At 36.9% G+C, this 12,341-nt stretch overlaps 2 protein-coding genes across 3 annotated transcripts in view; one reads left to right on the top strand and one right to left on the bottom strand.

Annotated features, from left to right (window-relative positions):
• INTS6 (integrator complex subunit 6) overlaps positions 1–8,388 on the top strand; it is a 106,977-nt gene extending 98,589 nt beyond the window's left edge. The window contains exons 19-20 of one of the 2 annotated variants that reach the window (XR_007952184.1): positions 3,646–3,751; positions 6,976–8,388. The gene's annotated coding sequence lies outside the window, so the exon portion shown is untranslated. The remainder of the gene's footprint in view (positions 1–3,645; positions 3,752–6,975) is intronic. The other variant, XR_007952183.1, reaches the window with a different exon arrangement.
• The window catches only part of SERPINE3 (serpin family E member 3), a 37,241-nt gene that overhangs the window by 8,912 nt on the left and 15,988 nt on the right, over positions 1–12,341 (bottom strand). The gene's annotated exons all lie outside the window — the stretch shown is intronic.

The following is a 12,341-nucleotide window of genomic DNA, read 5'->3' as shown; positions in this document are numbered from 1 at the left end:
TTAGCTTTGTAGGTTTGGATTATATACCTCTTAATACAACATAAAATATTACTTTTTTTTTTGTCTGCAATATCATACAAATGACAGATTGAACTGATAATCTGTTGAAATCTAGTGGATTTTTTTTACTTTCAAATGAACAGCTGTCTGTGTATGTCTTCTTTACTTATACTTGTGAAGTTGATTTTATTTTTAACAAGATTTTTTATCTTTATCCTGATTATATTTATTTGATTTGGCCTAAGGTTTTAGTATGTCAGGATGTTTTTGAATCCTGGTTATTTCATTGTGTGGTAGTTATCCTACTTTTTAAATGTCATCTGAAAATTTGATAAGCATATTATCTATCCCTTTAAGTTAGGGTTAATAAATGGTTAAATAACATGGACCTAAGTATACTCCCTTGGAGCCCTTTCAAGATGGTACCAAATTGTTAACAATTAATTTCTTGATTCATTCAGTTCCAAATATACTTCACTGTATATACTATCATGCAACACATCTCTTCATATCTTCCTCAAGCATGAAAAACTAAATCAAATGCTTTGTTAACATGTGGGTGATACTGATAGCATTCCCTTATTCTTCTAAGATAAAAACCAGGTCAAAAGAGGAAATAAGGTTTGTCTAATATAACACGTTCTTCACAAAGTCATACTCTTATGTATGACAACCTCTTTCTCTAGATACCATTAATCATTTCTTTAGTAATATGTGCTAGAATTTCCCCTAGAAAACAAGTCTAACTCACAGGCCTATTTGTAATTTTTTGAAAACTGGGAAAGCAAATGGCCTTTTCCAACACTGCAAGTACATTTCATGGTCTCCATGATCTTTCAAATATTAAAGTGACTCATTGATCACATCTACTAGTTCTTTTAACATTCTAGGAAGTTGTTTGGAACAATTCCAGAACTTCAGAGGTAGTAAGTACTCTTTAGGGGCAATTACATGGTGCAGTGAATAAAGCATTGGAGAACCTGAGTTTAAATGTGGCCTTGGCACATACTAGCTATGGGAACCCAGGCAGTTACTTAACCCTGCTTAGTTTTTTTCCTTATAAAATGAGCTAAAGAAGAAAATGGCAAACCACTCCATTATATCTGCCAATAAAATCCCAAATGGGGTCACAAAGAGTCAAACATGATTGAAAATGATTGGCACTCTGTCATTATAGTATCTTTTCAAAAAAATAAAATAAATGTAACAATTCAAAATGGCTCTACCTAAACATAGTCTGTTAGTTTGGATCACTGTCTCTTTTTCTGATCATGTTTGTGTTAATTCAGGTATATACAATTGCATTAATCTATCATCTAACATTTTTGTTTTGTCCTTTCCTAGTTAATATTCATTCTCCTTGGCAGAATAAATAGAACTTTTTTACAGTTGTCAATTGACAATATACCATTCTCCCCCAATGTTGGTTTTATTTCTTCATTCTCTTCCTACCCCACCCCAGTATCACAAAAACATATGGAAAGGACCCATTTTTTGTGTCTTGCCTTATCAATTGCAACTCCTCCTGAGCTTTTGTATTTCTGATGATTTTTTGGTAGAATTTTGTCCCAAGATTGTATTCATTGGAGCAATTAGTTGTCACAGTGGATAGAGTGGAATCAGGAAAATCTGAGTTCAAATCAAGCCTCAGATAAATCATTTAACCTCTTATTTGCCTTGGTTTCCTTATCTGTAAAATGGGAATGATAACACCTAAACTCCCAGAGTTCTTATTAGGATCAGAAAAGATAATAGTTGTAAAGGACTTAGTGCAGTTCCTAATTAATAACAGCACTATATAAATGTTAAGCTATTACCTATTATGTCATAACCTATCCTTTATTCTGTTATCTACATATTCAAAAATAACTTTATTGGTGTGTTTTCTGTGAACCACTTTGAGTTCTCTGGGCAACTTGTTTTTTTTCCTTCTTACTGAAATTATTTTTCTTTGTGTTAGTCAACAAGCTTTTAAGTTCCAGGCCTAAGTGCTGAAGATAAAAAGAAAGGCAAAAACTAGTCCCTGTTTTCAAATAGCTCATTGTCTAATGGGGAGACGACGTGCAAAAAAATATGGATAAACAAGATACATTCACAAGATAAATTGGAGATAATCTCAAAAGGAAGGCACTAAGTTTAAAGAAGATTGAGAAAAGCATCTTGCAGAAAGTGAGATTTTAGCTGAGACTTGAAGGAAGCCAGGGAAGCCAAAAAAAAAGAGGGAGATAATTCTAGGCTGGGAATCAGGAGATAAAAGTGTGGTACTTCTGGATGATGGAGTATGTGAGAGTAAGAGACTGGAAATATGGGAGGAGGATAACTTATAAAGAACATTGGGTGCCAGAGGGTTTTCTATTGATCCTAGAGACAATGGATGGGAAGGGGGTAACATGATCAGATCAGCGTTTTATGAAGATTAGTTTGACAGATTGTGTGGAGGTTGGACTGGAGTGGGAAAGAGAGAATCAGGGAGATGAAACTGAATGCTTTTGTAGGACTTCATGTACAAGGTGAAGACAACCATAAGGGGAGAGCAGAGCAATAAATGTTACAAAGGTTTTTTTTTTTTAAATCTATGATCATTTTACTATTTACTATTAAATTGGATATGGGGAAGGAATAAGGAATGAAAGTGAGGAAATGAGCATAATAGTTAATTTGTAAGCCTAGGAGGTTGGAGGTACACTTGATGGAAGATTGGATGGTTTAAGTGGAAAGATGAATACAATTTTGAGTCTGTGGTTTTAGGAGATCTATAGGGCATCCAGTTAAAGATGTCCAATGATCAGTTAGAGACATGAGTCTGGAAGCTGAAAGAAAAGTTAGGACTAAGAATCATCAGCATAGAGATAATTGTATTTGTTGAAATCACCAAATGCAATAGTATAAAAGAAAGAAAAGAAGAACCCCTCTAGAGGATTTCTATCATTAGCAAACATGAAGGAAAGGCCAGATAGAAGAAAAAGGAGGATAGAGTAATATGGAAGCCTAGAGAGAACAAAGTATCAAGGAGATAGTGGTCAATAGAAGGCATACTAGGGTGAGAGAAAAAACATGGAGCCACTGGTTGTAGATGGCCTTTGTGAAGAGTTTAGCCACGAAAAGAAGAAATAGGAGATTGCTAGTGGGGATGGAAGGATCAAAACTTCTTCCTCACACCCCCCTTGCCCCCCAACCCTCAGGATAAGAGAGACAGGGACATATAACAGGATACAGGAAAACTGAAGATATCAGAGAGGGGATGGTGGTAGGGCAATCTGCTGGCAATGAGATATGGAGGGAGGTCACTTGTGCAGGTAGAAGTGGCACCTTCATCGCAGTGTGACTGCGATGGGGGACATGGTTACAGAAGGCTACTATCTGAATGATAATGGATGAAGAAGCAGGGAGAAAAGAGCTCTTTGCAAGTGACCTCCATTTTTCCAGTGAAATATGATATAAAAATGAGCTGGCCGAGTAGTGGAAGGAAATAAATTTGAGGAAAGATTAGAAGGTTTGGAAAAGTAATTGTGGCAATGGGGTAGTGAGTCAATTAGGGAGGTGTAAAAGGATTGCCTTGTTGTAAGAGCTGAGTTGGGATCATGTAACAAATTTATAGTGGAACTATTCATCAGTTTCATGATTTGCTCCATTTTTATTCATCAGTACGTGAGTATAAGTGGTGGGAATGATCCACACCTAACTAAGGCTCAGCACTGGTGGGAATGATCCACGCCTAACTAAGGCTCAGCACGGCAAAAACACTGATAAGGTAAGGGGGCAAGGGACTTGAGTAGAGAGCATAAAATTGAATGGGCTTATCAAAGGGTCAAGATGCGGACCAGAAGAGAATGCAGCCCGGGTAGGGGTGATGGCCTGGCAAAGAACTTGGGGGTCAAGGGATTGAAGGTCACAGGGTTGAGGTAGCAAGGGAGAAGTGAAATGACAACAGATTGTGATTAGATAATCTTGGAAGTGATGCACTTTGGAGTGATGGCAAGATCAAAGGTTCAACCATCTCTGTAAATAGCAGAGTTGGGATAGAGAAGTCTTTCATAGGAAATGTGTAATTGTGTCTTTTAAAAATCTGCTATTATTTTACTATTTACTATTATTCTTTTATATTTGCAAATCAATATTAAGGTAGTAAGAGTAGGGCTAAGATCATAGTATTGGAAGCATCATAGTAAGCCTGAAAAAAAGTTGTCTTTAGAATTTCATTCTTAATAATTTCCTGCACCTCCTGAGCTAATATCCTATAGAACTTTAGTACACAGAATTTCTACTATCTATCTTTATTCTCTTAGTCTTTTGAAACTTGCTGTCCCCTAATTTTGGGTATGTCAAAATTGTTTCCAGTTTGCTTCTCTACCATTCTAAGATTGTGTTGTTGTCACTTCCTCCCAAGGTTATCATCATTTCCTCTTAGCAAACAGTTCTTCCCTGTTGTAGAGAATCAGTTCCAGAACAGAATTTCCTCTTGTTGATTTCTTCAGTTTTGGAAGTATGACATTTTCATTAAGGAAATATAAGAAATGATTACTTGCTTTGCTTTTAGCAGAGAAAGAGAGATCTAACAACTATCTAGATAACAAATGTCCTCCATTACTACCGAAACATACCTCCATGCCAGATTTTCAATCTATTTCCCAAATTTGTTTATTTCTTCTTCCTAAATGTTCTGCATGATATTTAGATGATGATATTGCTTCTGTTTCTCTCTGAGGATTTTGATCCATATGATCTTACCACTGGTTTCTGAATTTCTTCAAATGAGCAAATTTCCTTAAAATAGAATTACTACTTCATACCGCATACCTCTTTTATCTCCACTGCTCCTTTTTGAATCAGATCTATTGTTCCAGAGCCATAGTTTGGGCATGACATTAAGTCTCATTGATGAAATTTCCATCCAATCAAGTTCTTTTCATTCTCTGCCTCCTCCCTCCTGCCATCCCTTAAACTTTTTCTGTTCTTTTTCCTTAAATACTTTTGCCAAAATTTGTTTTCTCCTTGAATTCATCAATGCTTAGCACAATGCCTAGCACATAGTAGGTGTTTAATAAATGTTCATTGATGAATTGATTGTTGCTCCAATGGCTCCTTTTCCTACTTCAGTTCCGTTATCCTCCTTCAAATTCTTCATTCTCTAACCTTTGCAATTCCATCTCCATTTGCCCTAAGCTCTTGTTCCTATTTCTGATTCTTCCACAATCTCCTGACCCATGGAAAACAGAAGTGATTTTTTTTTGCATCTCTAAATAACTATGGGTGAAAAGTTAACGGACACTGAATAAAGTTGACTTTGAACAAGACCAGTCAGGATTACTTTATCCTCTATTGTTCCTCTGTGTTGAACAATGAGACCACTAAGGTCCTGCACTTGAGTCTATGACAAGATAATCTCCTTATGAACAATTCTTACTGCATATCCCCTTCATTGAAAACCTTCCTTGTCAGTTAAAATTCATGTTTAAAATCAGGATTGCTTGATTTACTATGTTTTTTTTTTTATTTTTGTTGTCCCTGCCTTTCCTTATTATCTTAGATCACAAAGGCAGTACTACCCAGCATCTCTGTTGTTACTAGGTTACTTTTACCCAGTTTCTTGGTATTACCTACAAGAAGTTGCCTATGTTGCTGTCTCATCATCCTTTTCCCATAACTATGAGTAACTAGGTAGCAATGCAAGGAGTCAGCTACATGAGGAAGTGTCAAATTAAGACTTACACAGCCTCAAAATTCTCCAGATCTGGTTTCCATTTTTTAGCCCTGGCTTCTGAGTTAATGAGAATTACTAATCACTACTCTGTTAAAGACACTGTGTTATGCAGTTGAAATAAAAAGAAAGAGAAAAATCACAGTCTCTACCCTTGAGGAGTGCCTATTTTAAGGTGGAAGTCAACATGTAAAACATTGTAAAAATAGATTAATATGTTGTGCAAATGGAAGGTGATCTCAGAAGGAAGGATAGCTATAGACGGAGTATGGGAAAGATCTTTTGCAGCAATTAGGATTTGAGTCTTAAGAAAATCAAGGAGGCCAGTGGATGGAGATGAAGAGGGAGAGCATTCTGTATATACAGGACAGCCAGTGAAAATGCACACGGTTGGGAAATGGAGCACCATGGGTAAAGACCAGTGTTGCTGAATTGCAAAATCAATGGAGAGGAATAAAGTGTGAGAAGACTGGACAGGTAAGAGGGACTAGGTTGTGAAGGGCTTTAAATACCAAACAAGATATTTTTATTTCATCCCAGAAATAAAAAGGGCCACTAGAGTTTATTAAGTAGGGGGAGGGGGAACAATATGGTCAGACTTGTATTTTTAAAAAAATCATTTTGATAAATTGAGAAAATAAAAAAAAATTGGAGCAAAGGAATAAAACCAAAGACAATCATTTCATTTAAAAAAAAAAAAAAAAAAAACCTCTAGTATCCCGATAAGAATTTAAAATAACTTTGAATAAAAAACAGATTCTTAGTTGAAAACAAGCACTTTAAGATAATTTTACAAGATCCTTTCAAGAATCCAACTGATCCTGCTATTAGTTTTGTTCTCTGTTACAGTCTGAATTAAAAAAAAATGATGCCATTCTCCCTTATGAAATGCTAACTGGCCCCAGTGGATTTTGCCATTGTATTCTGGCACAGATAGAGCATGCTTTGGATCATCTCTTCACATGGAGAGGCTGGGAGCCTGCTTCTGGGATAGTCATAATATCTAAGGAAAGTGCCTTAGATAGACCAGAGATATTGCCCAATTGGTACAGGTGGGAACCTGTTGAAGAAGAGGGTCTTTGATGAATCTTCTTAGAGGTATTCCAAAAAGCCTAGCTGCTGCTTCATCTCATTTTTGTTTACCTCATTTGGTGACTGCTTTCCTAGCAGACAAGGCTGTATGGGGTGGGGGAAGCAACGGAGCCTTCTCCCTTCTGAGGCCCAAGGAAAGGGCTTTGGTCTTTGACCTCTGCATTTGTTTTTGTTTTTCCTTTTAGGAGAAGGAGATTGGAGCCTCTGACCATGTGAGTTTAAAAGGTCAGAAAGGTCTCTGGCATCTAGAGTCTGGAGTCCCAAGAAGCAAAGAGTGACCTTTGGAAGCCCAGCCCAGTGGTAGCAGAGACAAGAACTCCTCCAGCAGAAATACCACTTTTGGACATGAACTTTGATGGGACTGATGTTATTTAGGAACTGGACTAGGTTTTGAGCCCATTTCCCTCAGAGACCAAAGTGATGTGGGAAGAGAATGTCCCTGAGGTATTGGGAAAAATGCATGTTTGTTCTTGCTCTATGAAGTACATATCCATTTGTAAAGGTGGATCAGGGTTAAATAGGTAAATGGAAGCAGGGGGCTAATCACTGTCCCCTAAGAGTGGAGGCTGAATGGATGTCAGTAAGGAAGGAGACAACCTTACAAACCTCAGGGTACTCTAACACCCAGAAGGTGCTTTGAGAGAGTAAGCATTAGCATAATTGGTATAGTTAGAACTATGATAAAGTCCATTTCTCAATCCCTGTTTTCAATTGAATCATCTACTTAATAAACTACATAGCAAGATGGAAATCCTTTTCTTAAGTTTTTTTGATGTTAAATTTAATTTTTTTTTATCAATCAGCATCTGCCTAATTTTCCTCCTGTCTCGCACCTTCCTTCCTTGCTATTTAAAAAAAAAAAAAAAGAAAAGAAAAGAAAAAGTAAACTTCTGTAACAAAAACCACAGTCAAACAAAATACATTCCTCCATTGACTATGTCTAAAAAGATATCTCTCACTTTTCATATCTAGTTTACCCCATTTCTCTAGAAATGGGCAATATTCTAAATCAATGAACCTCTGGAATCATGGTTGACTTTTTTCAAAAATGTTTATTTTTATAATGTTGTTATGGTATAAATTGCTTTCCTGATACTGCTCACATCTGCATCATTTCCAAGTGATGTTCAAGTAATATCAATTTTTCCTACCTCATTTGTTTGTATAGACTTCTATTCATATCCCAATCTGATGTGAGATATAAATCCTTTCTTTTTCTTGCTTTTCTTCCCTAGTGTATCTTTTTTCATTCCCCCTTTTAAGATAATCAAATATAAGAAAAATGACTCCTAGGCTTTCTATCTTATTTGACTTTCTCTAATACTGACTTCATGGGTCTTAAAGGATGCTATTGTATCATCCCCTCTCCTTACCTATTTAAATTCAAACACTACATTCTTATAAAGTCCTTTTTAGTTAATTATTTGTAATTTTTTTTTTATATTTTTCTTTATACACATGTTTTATATTTCAAGATTATACTAAGTTCTGGTCTTTTCATGAGGAATGCTTAAAAGTTCTATTTCATTAAAGCTCTATTTTTAGTCCTGTAGAATTATATTTAGTTTTGTTGAATAAATTATTCTTGGTTGTAAGCATCTAGGCTTTTGTCTTTTAGAATATTGTATTACATACTTTTCTTTCCTTTATAATGATAGCTGCTAAATCTCTCCTGGCCCTGAATGTATTTTTTTCAGTACTTAAAATTCTTCATTTCTGAAGAAATTTCATTATTTCATTTCCTTTTTCATTATTTTTCCCCTTTTTAACATGGGAACTCCAGGTTTCAGCTTTAATATTCCTAGGAATTCTCATTTGGGATGGCACCTATATTCTTTTTAAATTTGCCCTCTTGATTCTCAGAGCAGTGAACAGTTTTTTCCCCCCATGATTGCTTGAAATGTAATATGCAGGGTCTTTTTATTTTTGGTCATTGCTTTCGGGGAGAAGAGTACAGTTATTCTTAAATTATCACTCCTTGATCTATTTTCTAGGTCAATGATTTGGGGTGAAATGTCTTAGATTGAAGATATTGAATTTTGTTCTATTCTCATTTTCAAGGAGTCTATTACTTGGGAAAGGTTTTATACATCTGATGCCAAACTATTAACTATCCAAGTTTCTCCTCCATCATTTATTTTCAATTTCTTTCCTCTCTAACACTATTTAAAAAATCATTTTTAACTCTTGCCTTATTTCTTTTAGAAATTCTGTTTGATTTTGTGCTCAAATAAGTGTGTGGGTATTAGATTTTATAAGTGTTTGGGAGTTATTCTCATCTTCCCAGTTTGTGCTTTTGGATATTCCCGGCCACATAATAATCCTTTCTTTTTTTGTTGTTGTTGGTTAGCCATTCTTCTGGAGATAGGGCTCATTTGGGACTGTCTGTGATCCTGGCCTCCTGGGTAGAACACTGTGCTACTTTCCTGGTCAGGGAATCGTTCCCCTGATGCGCTCTGGGGGCATGTAGGTGACCCCCCGCTGGAGCTCTGAATTCTGAGTGCACACTTCAGAGGCCAGGCTCCTGCCTTGGGCTAGGGCTGCACGTCCTGTACTTAGAATACAGGCTTTCTGAACACAGGCTTTGATGTTACAGAGTTCCTCTCCTGGCTGTTTGCCTGTGAGTTAAACTGGCAAACTTGGACTGAAAAGATTGCCTGCCGTTGTCCCTCCTTTACTGCTTCCTCCTACTCCACCATTTTGACTGACTCACCTCTTGATTAATTTTAGTTATTGGATGTATCTCACATTTTCCTTTCTAGTCTTGCCTTTTGTGAATGTTGCAGAAGACTCAAATCTGCTTGTTAACTATGCTTTATAAACTCATTGGTCAGCCATCCTGACTCTCATAGTGAGTCTCAGAGTAATGTTGGACTCCAAGATTAGGTGGAGGCAGAAAATTGATTTGGTTCAATTCTGATGTTCCAATCCAAGTACCGTAGTCTAGAAAAGGAACAATTCTATGATCTAAGTGGGTAAGATTCTCACCTGGCCATTTGTGGAAGAGAATAATCTGCCACTGAGCTGGGGAAGTGGTGGCTCTATTAGTTGGTAATAAATAAAAATAATGATAGCTAGTTTGTAAAGAGCTCTTCTCCTAAGAATAGGAGGAAAGCAGAATAAATTGAGATAAGTAGTACAAACTTTATTATCCCTATGCTAAACTCTGGAGATACAAGGAAAATAAAAACAGTCCCTGCTCTAAAGTAGTTCACAGTCCAAGGGGAAGACAAGAGGCAAACAACTATGTACAAACAAGATATATACCAGATAAATTGAAGGTAATCTCAGGGGAAAGAGATTAAGATGAAAGAAGATTGGAAAAGATTTCTTACAAAAGGTGAGACTTTATCTGGGACCCAAAGGAAGCCAAAGTAGTCGGGAAGAAGAGAGGAGAAAGAAAATATTTGAAATTGGAAGCTACAATATTGTATGAAAGAAATGACAAGGAGACAAGTGTCACTTGATGATATACTATATGGGAGGTTCTAAGATTTAAGAAGCCTGGAAAAGAAAAAAGGAGCCAAGTTATTAAAGGCCTTAAAAGTCAAACTTATTTTTGGTCCTGGAGACAAAAGGGAGTTTATTGAATAGGTGGGTGATATGGAAGATCCATTTGGCAGTTGATTCAGCTGGGGAGAAACCTGAGGAAATGAGATTAATAGTCCAGGTGAGAGGCAATGGAGGGTGGCAATCTCAGGGGAGGGAAGGGGGAGTATATGTGAGATGTTAGAAAGGTAGAACGTCAGGACTTGTTCTTAACCCTTCCTTGTTTTTGTAGGTGATGGTAAGCAACAAGTAGTCTCCAAGGTCTTTTGCCCCACAGAATGATCCATAATCTAAAAGCACTGGGAAACCACAGTCATAGGGGATTATTTGAAGTCTCAGGGTATGTGAAGAACCAGAAGGTTTTGTTTTCTTAAAAAGAGTGAACTCCTTCCATGCTCCAAATGCACCTGCTGCATTTTCATGTCTCAGTAGGAACAATGGGCCTTGGGATGACAGCTTCTCCAGCTGAGATGGTGGTTGGATTAGTCCCCAGGGGGCCTTGCTATCATGGGTCTGTCCCCCCACACCTGCTGCTGCTTTAACTACCTCAGCTGCTTCCCTCAGGCAATGTTGGAGAGCATCAGGGAGGCAGGGGCAGTTTGCAGTTGGGACTGGCACTTCTTTGAAACTAAGGTACTTGGGCCCTGAGCTCCTGTGGTCAACAACCAGGGCCTCTCCTGGGGTATCTGAGCTGTAAGGACATGTTGGGGTGATAGCGAAAATGAAGAGGAACAATCTCCCGCAGGACTAAACCCCAAGAATTGAGGCTGACTGTCATAAAACATGCAGGTCCTGGTTATTTAGGGCCACCGATTTTCCATCAAATCCTGGCCAAATAGGAGGGTAGGTATGTCAGAGGGGGAGTGCAGAGGATTCTGGACCCAAAGGAACTTAACTGCTTTTGGGGGACACAAAGTGAATCCTATTGATGGATTACCTATATATCAAGATGGGACATTAAAAAAGAATTAGGGAAGCAGATTTTATTAAGAATTATTATAGGGCCTAAAAAAAGACTTTTGTTTAAAAATGGTGCCCCACTGGTCATATAGCTTTATATTTTATGAAAGCCCTTTGTTAAAATTAAAGTCAGAAATGAAAGGTTCAATTCCTTATCTATTGTGATTGTTCAATAAATACAAAGAATGACCAATTTCAAATTATTAAGCATTTAAGTACCTGACTAATAAATCCCAGATTAAATCTCTAGGTTAAAATAATCCTAATATGGGTCTCCAAAACTTTGACATTGTACTAGAAATGTAGGGAAAACAAGTATAAAAGTGAGGCATCCTCTGCCCTCAGGGAACTTGAATTCTGCTGACAGAATATGATTGGTTGGTCCCAGGTGCCATAAGTAGCTGAGTTTGAAAACATTTATACAGAAGTTTTTGACTAGGAATAAATTGTTACTGTCTGACCTTTCATGTCATTTGCATATCATTAATTTAACCTAGGATTCAGCGACTTTGAATATTCTAGATCCAGATAGAATCTTATATGATCTTGTTCAACCCCTTGATTTTACAAATGAGAAATTTCTCTTCCCTTGTCCGATTTTAGCCCTTGCCATTTTTTCCTTTTCTTCTTTTTCTGTGTTTTGTCAGGTTGATACTGCCACACCAGGGAAAAAATGAAACCATTCCAAACCACTGAGATAGGTTGATCAGTCAACAATATTAAACAATTTATACTGTGTCAAGTAGTATTCTGGATGTTGTGTCCAGTCTTTTCCCTATATTCTCTACAATTGTCTATTACTTTTGAATACCTTGGGCAATGAGTTCAGGATTTTAAAGACCATTCTTAACTTTAAAAGCAATTCTTCCAAGCAGGTTACATCAAGTACCCTCAGGGAGTATTACTTTTTTTTTTTCCCTTTAAATTACTTGAAGATCAGTTTTCCAAGTTTCAGAGATCTCTTGGATATGCTAATGTTCAACTAATCTAATTTCACTGAGAAAGTTTAGCATCAAGACCAGGGAAATGGCCTATAATCTGT

This window comes from Antechinus flavipes, chromosome 3 (genome assembly GCF_016432865.1).
Source record: "Antechinus flavipes isolate AdamAnt ecotype Samford, QLD, Australia chromosome 3, AdamAnt_v2, whole genome shotgun sequence".
Taxonomy (NCBI): domain Eukaryota; kingdom Metazoa; phylum Chordata; class Mammalia; order Dasyuromorphia; family Dasyuridae; genus Antechinus; species Antechinus flavipes.
The sequence above is the reverse complement of the archived record's forward strand: the minus strand, read 5'-3'. Positions and strand labels throughout refer to the sequence as shown.